Here is a 10,652-nt window from a genome sequence, read left to right on the forward strand (position 1 = left end):
AATTTTAATTTAGGTATTTCATCAGTTTGAAAAGAAAATAAGATAAAAATTGAAATTCTTAAATGGCAATGACAAACGACTTTTGCGATTTTATTTTTCAAATTTTTTGTTGACAAAAATTAACCAAGTTTAAACAAAGAAATGTCGAATGAAGAATTTACGAGCTGAAATTTGATGAATTTTCATTATCACCACAAACTGCTAACTATCTGTATTTTTTTTTGCTAGGTCACAGGATTCTTGTATTTCAAACTTCGAATGATTAAGATTGACCTAACTAGATGGATTAAAATGTGTAATGGAATAAAAACGGTGACAAAGTCACCGTTTTCATTCCAGTAACTTCTTTTTTAATTTTTACATATCATTTACACTTAGTGAAACTGATCATAATTTCACCCTCAGCTTATATTTTCAATAGGGATCTGCCGAAGCTTACGCAGCTGAAATTTTCTTGCGTATCTACCTATATTTTTAAATGTTAAAAAATTAAATACCTAAGTATACAGAATATACTGGAATAATACTTATTTTAATGCACGAGGCCTGTCATGGAGATTACTGTCCGCTGGAGTAAGTTGTTTGATCGGACATTTTACTCCGAAGTAGAATGTCCTAGTTTGGAATAAGTTATCCAGCTCAGAGCATAGTATAATTTTAAGAATTGCGGCCGATTTTGTACCATCATTTAAAAAATGAACGAACAAAATGCTTACTGATGTTAGTATCTACTAACTACATCTGTTTATTGTTATGACTGCATCCCGTATGGAAAGCGGACGATTCGACGAAGAATAAGTTAGGTATAGATTGTAAATATGCATAAAAAATATCATTTTGTAACTAGGTTACTAGTATTCTCATACTGTTACTAGTAATAGAGTTACAATATGATATATACTTGTAACTGTATGTTTAACATAATGTTACTAGTACTGTTACTGTACTATTTTACATGATATCAACAAAATTTTATTTTCTTAAGTTACTTTGATAAACTGTAAAACAAATTACAAATATAGTCATTATGACAAGTAGAATATATGATTCTCATATATATTTATCATATCGACTACATTTGTGTATATACTTTACAGTGTCACTGTTACAGATCACTAACGTATACTATATGATATGTGTGATCTATTCTAGTGATCTATTTTGCAGTGCACGTTTAGCATTTTGAAATATATGATGGCATTATTGCTACCATTTTACGTTTCATGCTTTGTTATATAAACTTTGTATTATACTACCAATCAACAAAGTATGTGCAATGAACAAATTAAAAAAATAATATTATATGGGAGTAAAGTAAATACTTTGCTCCCATATAATAATAGTAACAAACATATTCAAAACATTTATTTACAGTATCGGACAAAATGAGTGCAACCAAATAATGCAGCACTTTTATATAAAAGTGCTGCATTTTTTCAATTTAGAGAAATAACTATGTAACTGTTTAGAGACAAAGTTCTTCAAGTTTTATTCATCACAAAGTTCATTATTTGTACACGAAAATTAATAAATTAATCAAAAGTATTAAAAAAAGTTGATTTCCTTCTGGACAAAACAAGTGCAACTCGACAAAATGTTGACCAAGCTGTATTTCGCTATCAATATTTCGTGGCGAATTCTTTGTTGTCGATCACAGCCTTGCATCTTCGAGGCATAGATTCGATCAGGTGATCAATAAAACTTTGTGGAATCGCTGCCCAGGCCTTTTGGATTTGTTCAAACAGTTGATCTTTATTACGAACACCTTCACGATTAATTCTGCGGTTGACGATCTCCCGCAGGTTCTCGATAGGGTTGAGATCCGGAGATTGAGGCGGCCAATCCATCACCGATAGGTGGTTGTCTTGAAACCACTGCTTGACTACTTTTGCAGTGTGTTTCGGATCGTTGTCACGCTGAAAAACCCATTTTATTGGCATATTCCATTCAGCATGAGGTAACATAACATCTTTCAGGATATTTTTATACATGAAACGGTCCATTATTCTATCGTTTCGATGTATTGGACCTAGACCGTTAGCAGAAAAACACCCCCAGACATTGCCTCCACCATGCTTCACGGTCTTATGGCAGTAACGTAAATCGAGGCGTTTTCCGGCCGGTCGACGTACACGGCGAATGCCATCGCTCCCAATGATGTTGAACTTCGATTCATCACTGAACAGGACAGTGCGCCATTTTTGCACATTCTAGTCAATATGAGATGTAGCAAACAGGAGTCTTTTCTTCTGGTTTTTTAGTGAAATCAGCGGTTTCTTTGCAGGGCGTCGAGAAAACAGTCCGGCTTCAACAGCACGTCGTCTGATTGTTTGGTTCGATACAGGCAGCTCTGATTGCTTTTGTATCTCGACTGATGATATCCAGGGATCCTTCTTGACGGATCTGACGATCATAGAATCCTCTCTAGAAGTGGTGGAACGCGGTCTTCCACCTTTGTTATCTGCTACCAACTTCTCCGTAGAACGATATTTGGAACATAGTCTTGATACGGTCCATTTTTTCACGCGATATTTATCACAAATACTTTTTTGTGACATATCACTTACGTAATCGCCAATAATTTTCTTTTTTAGTTCCAATCCAAGACTGTTGGGAGCCATTTTTGCACTTGAAGTCAAAAAAATAATAAAAATAAATAATCACGCTTCTCAAGGCTTACCGTGTTAAATTTACCTTGTGATGATACAATAATGCTCTGTGAAACACAGCGTCTTGGTTGGATGTGGGCTGTATTGATGTAATGAAACACTTGTTGTATTTCACTTCTTATATTGATGTTCTTTGATAAAACATTTTGATAAAACTCACTTCGATAAACTGTTTTGATAATACTAACTGATTGACTTCCACATACTAACTGAATTACATTTCGATTTACATGTCTCTTATATAGTAAAATGAACCTGTGTGAACCTGTTCTGGAAGGTTCTAGATGCTTCTTTTCGATGCCTCTGGAAGCTTCTGGATGCATCTGGATGCTTCTGAATGTTTCTGGATACTTCTGGATGCTACTGGATGCTTCCAGATGCTTCTTCTGGAAACTTCTGGAAGCTTCTGCATGCTTCTGGAAACTTCTGGATACTTCCTTTAATTATTAAAAAACTTCCGTGACGTTGACACGGACCAGACTTAAGAAAATGAAACAAACCAAAAAAGTTGCACTTGTTTTGTCCGCTGCAAAATGGCACTTGTCAACGAAATTCTGCCTGTGTGCTGTCACCTGTCAGCTGATTACTCATGTCATGGCATGCTATGACTCCAGACTCCTGAACTGTTTGCTGTGGTAGTATAGTTCGTTTCGTTTTTAAGACATGTAAAATTAGGAACACTTTTTAGCATTGTTCGATGTTGGTTGCAAATGTTTTGTCCAATACTGTATGTGTTATTGGAACCAGCTAATTATTTATACTTTTCAGGTTTAGGATGGAGGATCATAAGCTCTGCGTCACAAGACAAAGAGTCACTTATGGTTAGTGTTAGTTTTAAGTGGTTTTCAGCAAAAAGCAAAGAAAACAAATTGTTAATTTTTATTAAAACAAACCCTTTTTTGGTCACCTTGGTAGAATACGAACTTTCCACAAGGTGTCACGCTCTAGTCATACTAAACAAATGATAAAAACGTTCTGACGTTTTTACTGGTCAGAAATTTTTAAAGATGAAGAAAGTATAATCTTGCATGGTAGTCGAAACGTTTCTTTCGTAAACTGTTGTTTTAAAGAGAATGCTAATAAACCAGACCAGAAAAAGTTTAAAAACTTGAATATAGTTTTATTTGTTTGTTTATGCGACACAATGGTCGCAAAAAGTGACCAACGGAGCCGTCCAGTCACATAGAACTGGGAGAAGTGAAAATAGAAGTAGATTGTAGATGATGTTATTGGGTGAGAATCATAAATGAATGTAAAGACCATTTTGTAGGAGAAAGAAAATTTTAGGACTCAGGGATTAGGTGAACAATAACTCACGCTCTAGTCATACTAAACAAATGATAAAACAATGGTCTATGAGTAAACAAGTCAATATCGATCCGCTGGTTCATTAAAGGCAACCATGGCTAAAATTATCGCACCATACAAAAACAATAAAATAAGTGGATAACAAAATATAAAGTAAAATGATAAAAAATGTAAGTACGGGCAATATAAAAAGAAAAAATAGGCTAATAAATGTGCTACTATTTATGGTCTAAACTCTAGATAATAAACAGAAAACTGATAATCACCTGTGCGAGATAAAAGTATATAAATGTCGTTAATGTAACAAATTCATAATATAAAGCTCACAAAGCGGCATTGGCGCACTGGTTAGAACGCTTGCTTTATAAGCAGGAGATCCAGGTTCAACGAGCTCTGGACATATTTTCGCGTCACGGTAAGGAAGGAGGCGTGAACTTCCTGGTTAAATGCATTTCCGCGGTGCTCTGTGACAAGACCGTTAGGAATTCTTGGGGCACCTAAAATAAAAAAAAATAAAAAAAAAAAGCGCTATAATACGTGGGTGTAAGAGGTAAAAAAATGTTGGTGCCATGGTAACCAATCAGAATTAAGTAGTGGATAATGGTGATCCCCCTCCTCAGGAATGCACTGCGATCACCAATGACGTTTCGGAGAGCCCGATACCTGCACTAACGCCACTCGTCAGGGGCGTGTCCTTGCAACAGATCTCACCGCCCGCACTCTACGTCATGCTAGTCAATATAGCAATATAACAGGAATACACTACAAAAGCCAAAAATCCCAATCCCTATCCCAGTTTTTAATACAGCTCCAACATGCTTAGAGATTTCATGAGGGTGGCGCGTGATGTGAATATACGCAAATATGTTAATACATATAAATATCATGTACACTTACATTAGAAGAGACAAACGTGTACACATGCATGTATGCGTATGTGTTAAAAAAAACAATTTAATGTATAGAAATAACACAATGCAAATAGAAAATAGCAATTAATAATTATGAGTAACTTACCGTTTCTTTTATGGCTGAAATGTGTCTTATAAATATAATAAGTAAATATCACTCATAAACATCGAAACTAAGAATGTTTGTCGTTAGTATAAAAGTAGAAAATATGGTAGGAAATGTGGTAACTCCAATAGTATGAGAAATATAAATCTGGCCTGATAAGTAGAGACAAAAGCTATCACACAAAACAGACTCAGATAAATTAAAAAATGATTAGCCAAAGATAAAAATAAAAAAAAATACAGATATATAATCAGTAGGCAGAGAATAGTGAAAAAATAAACAGATGAGACAATAAATGAGATTTTTTACTAATAGCATATAACCACTGAAAAACGTAACGTAAACAATATTGTTGACAAAACAACCTAACAAACGTTAGTGAACACTGTTTCGTGCAAACCACAACAAACTAACTTAGCGACGTCAGATCGAGAAAACTAGATAGAAACAAAAAAGAAACAAAAAACCTCATGAGATTGTGATATATCTAAACTTATCTAGTAGTATAGTTCAGTACATACAAACCAAGAATACATGTGTTATAAAAATACGCTTATACGTATTTTTGTGAAAAATTTTTTGCGTTGTAATACTTCTCACAAATATGCGGTCTCATTCACACGTAATAACACAAATCTGGATAAATATACAAAGATCCGGTCAAAAAAAGTTTATGAACAAAAGTATATAATAAAGAACAAATGTTTGATAAACTGATTTTAGAGACTGTTGATGTCCACAGGTGTGATGGTGTAGTGCATTAGTATGTACCGTTTTGTCGTCTCGTTTGGCCCCGTTATGTTTTCGTTCACTTTCAAATCGGGTGAATAGAAAGCTAAACACACTCACTCCTTGCGCTTATGGGCTAGCACATCAGAACCAGACGTAAGATCTACAGAATGGATTTCAATTGATCGAATGCACACATTAGTCACCGTAGGCCACAAGCCATCGCTCTTAGCCAAAAGAGCTACTGCCCCGTATTGGTGTGGAATGATGTGCTATGGAGTGAGATTTTAGATCCAAGCACATAATCAGCGAGCGCTGATCCGAAGTGCATTGTGGAGCTTCCGAATGAACGTGTGCGTGAGTATTAGCGTATTTACGGCGCTCAATAACCATTAGGTTATTGAGCGCCGTAACCACATCCAGCGGGATAGTCTAATATCCGTTTTGTCGTTGTGGTGTACATTGGAAGAAGTCGGGGCTTACCAGCCACAAAGAATAACTTTAATTGTTTATGCGACACAAAGATCGCAAAAAGTGACCAACGGAGCCGTCCAGTTACGTAGACATGGGAGATGTGAAAATAAAAACAGATTGTAGATGGTGTCATTGAATAAAAAATAAAAATCATGAGAAAATATAAAATGTGTGGTAAGACTTTTGTGAAGTAGATAAACAAAGAATAGATGATAAGAGGGCATGGGGAGAAATAACTAACGCTCTAGTCACTCTGTGTATAGAACATATGCAACAAAGAATTTTTGATAATTTTTTGATATACTGATTTTAAAGACTGTTGATGTCTACAGGTGTGATGGTGTAGTGCATTAGTATGTACCGTTTGGTCGTTTTGTATGGTCTATGGTTTTAATATGGCCTTTTTTCGTATGGGCTATGGTATCGTATAGCAATATGTTTAAAAGTTAAAAAAAGTAAAATTTTTGCAAAAGAATTCTGGATGCTAGTCTTCCTACATGAGGAATTGGAGGAAGCAAAATTATATCCAGGTTTTTAACGCATGACACCAAAAAATGTCTGTTTTCCGTTGACTTCGAAAATGAAACTTTGCTCTGTATTTTGCAAAAATACAGAGTAAATTACAGATAAAAAGCTCTGTATTTTGCAAAAAAAAACTTGGATGTAATAACTTTTAAACATTTAACAGGTGGTTAGGTAGGCAGAAAAAAAGAAACATCTTTCGTTTAAAACAATATTAGGTATTTCATTACTCATATTAGGTATTTCATTATTTTATTGTACATATTAACAAACATACATATTATTAAGAATTTCTTCTCCTAAATTATCAATGAAATTATCTCATTTAATTTTCCCAAATTTAATCATTTTTTAATCAGTTTGTTGTGTTTTAACTTGTTAAAAGTTCAATTGGAAACCTGGAGTAAAAGATTCATGCAATTTAATCGCTTCATTATCTCGACTTATTAACTTATTTAATTGCCCTCATTACTTCATTGCCATTTGTAACAACAAAACCTTAAAACAGAATCAAATAAAGTTGCTTTTGATTTAAAGTTTTTTTTTTTTTTTTTTGCTTAGATAAAGGCCAAAGTGTTACAAATGACTACTCTTTGCAGGTAGTACTTTTTCGCTACGACTCACGTGATGTATTTAATACTAATGAATTTGGTTTAAATAAAACCTCTCTAACAAAAGTTATGCATTTGAAAGGTGAGAAATGTAGTGCAGGCAAGAGCTGTAAGATTTGTCCTATTGGAGTTGCTGCAGCTAACATATGTGCAAAAAAATTAGTTCTGAAATATTATATGGGGCAGTACTAATTATAGTGAACTAAAAAATCTTTAGAAAATTGATCCTGCAAGCAAAAGCATGCCTGCAGGATCATTTTCGGTGCACCCAGAAAAAGAGTTTTGTTTTAAAAAAAACTCTTTTTCTGTATGCACCGTAAAAACACACACTGTTTTGTTTGTAAAAAGAGGTTCATTCTGAACCTCTATTTGGAAAATTTAAAACCTTTAACGTCTATAAACTTAAAATACATCAAATTGTACTCTTAACTCATGTTTAAGACATGAACTTTCTCCTATTTTATTTAGGTCTTATTTTAGTAAAATTTCTCACAAACACGCTACTAAATTTTCAATTAATAACTTTGTTGTTCCAAGAACTCTAAAAGAGTTCTTGGAAAGAACTCTTCTTGCTTCAGCTATCTTTTATATTCATGCGATTTATTTTATTTTAAATATTATTACACAGCAAACAAAAAATCTATAAACACTTTTCTATTGAGTATTTTTTTAAAATGACACGAATGCCAATTTTTTGTGCATGCAAGTATCAAATAAAGGTGATTCCGAAAAAATTACTGTCACAGCTTGCTGGAAACAAAGAACTCCTTAAATTGGACACTCTTATAATGTTGTCAATTTAAGCCTTTATAGGCTTAAGAGTATAATAGCAAAAAAGGTTAAGCACATCAGACACGTACAAAAAAAGCACCTTAACTAGGTTGGGATGTCTTACGAAGGTACCAAACCCCAATTTTAGGAAAGTTAAAGTTAATTAATATTTGTGTTGATTCAATGCAGAATTATTATGGCATGACAATCAGAAATAACAATTTTTTATGAAAATAAAATTTTTTAATTTTTCGAAACGTTTCTTTATTTAATATAAACGTTTATATTCTTTATAACAAACCCTTTTTTGGTCACCTTGGTAGAATACGAACTTTCCACAAGGTGTCAGAACGTTTTTACTGGTCAGAAATTTTTAAAGATGAAGAAAGTTTAGCCTTGCATGGTAGTCGAAACGTTTCTAATAAACCAGACCAGAAAAATTTTAAAAACTTGAATATAGTTTTTTTTAAAAAATAGATTGCTTGCCCAAACCAAACCCTAGTCAATGTAGCGGAAGCATGTTTTTTAAAAAAAAAAAAAAAAAAAACTAATTAAAAAAGCTTTCTAGTCGTTATTATTGCAGTTTTTTAAAAAACGATTAAACTTAATTTACTTCTGCATTATTCTAATTGTTTTAACTTTTAACGGCATTAAAATGTAATTGTTGTAGTCGCCTAAATGTTGCTGAAAGAGACTTTTTTTACCATAAGAGCCTCTTTCGACTACGATATAAGTATATATTTAATATCGTGTGTATATATATATATATATATATATATATATATATATATATATATATATATATATATATATATATATATATATATACTATATATATATATATATATATATATATATATATATATATATATATATATATATATATATATATATATACACACGATATAGTAAATATATATATATATATATATATATGTAAAAAAAACAAAATTAAACTTTACTTGTACTTTTTGTCATTACAATGCATTATAGTAAATAATTATTATACTTTCTATCATTCCTGGGACATGTCTGTTGGATTTTAGTGCCTGCATATTAGATTTTGTACTTTGAAAATTTTAAAAATACGTCGGTAATGTTCTTAGGTATGAATATTCATTTTTTAAATTATTTGCAATTAGGCAGGGATTGTTTTGCAAGCAGTCAGGGCACCAAAAATGACTCAATTTGAGGTTCTGAAACCAGACAATTAACTTCATGTACCAAATTAACATTGTCTTCATTGTTTAGTTGTTTTATTTATTTACTTTAGTAACAATGGGAAAATAAAGTGACTTATCTCCCCGTAAAATGGGGTCAGATTAAAGTTCTCTTGGAGAATACAGAGCTTACGTAATGTCAGAATTAAAATGTGGGGTTACTCAGAGCATCCTGTCAAGCATATAAAAACATGCAGCATGGCTCAACTTGTACTCCAAAACGTAAAGGAAAATGCCAAAAAAGAGGATATCTTTGCAGCAACATGATCGAGCTTTGGTGAGACTTTCTAAATCTAACCTCAAGAGACATCACTGAGATTGATGATTGAAATGAGCACTTTAGGTGTTCAGATGAGTAGCAGGACTGTGAGAAGAAGATTAATTGAAGCTTGTTTGAGGGCATATCAACTAAAAAATTGACTACTGTAATGATGAAGAAAAGATTATTATGGGCCAAACAATTTGCCACATGGACAGCAGAGGACTGGAAAATGGTGAGTTGTCTAAATGTTTAATTACTTCCATACTTTCCAGAAAAATAGTTTTTAAATTTGATTAGCGACAAACAATTTAAATAAAACTTAATTTAAATTACTAGAATAAGTTAAATTGTAATAACTGTAAGCCTACAACTCTGTGTAATCCACTGTATATGTGTGTGTATTTAAGGAATGTTTTTCTGATGAACCAGCACTGGAAATATTGGATGACAATTGCCGCTATGTAAAAAGAAGACCAGGAAAAGAATTTCTTCCACAGTGTCTGGTGCAGATGGTCAAACATCCAACTAAAGTCATGGTTTGGAGCATGATATCTTTCAAAGGATATGGACGTCTATACATTGTAGATGGCATGATGAATGCTAAACAGTACAAGAAAGTTAAAAAAACTTGTCTGATTTCTTAACTAGAGGGCTGGTTTTTTAATGGGAACTGCATTTACATGCAAGATGGGGCACTCTGCTATACCGCAAACATTATCACAAATTACTTTGTTGACATTGGTATGTAGGTGATGCCCTGGCCGGTAAGTAGTTCTGATATGAACCCAATTGAAGGAATGACACAATCTTAAAGACAGAGTAAATGAGGTCACCACCACTAACAAACGTAATCTAATCAAACGCATTGATCATGTATGGTTTCACAACCCGGATATTACACATTTAATTTCCAAATACTATGCAAGTATGCCAAATAGAATTGCAGCACTTATAAAAGTCAAGGGTGGTGCAACCAAATACTGAAAACATATACACAATGAGTAAATTATACATAGTACATGTGTGTTTGCTAAATTTGGGCTTATATATTGAACATGAGAAATAAAAA

This window comes from Hydra vulgaris, chromosome 05 (genome assembly GCF_038396675.1).
Source record: "Hydra vulgaris chromosome 05, alternate assembly HydraT2T_AEP".
NCBI lineage: Eukaryota > Metazoa > Cnidaria > Hydrozoa > Anthoathecata > Hydridae > Hydra > Hydra vulgaris.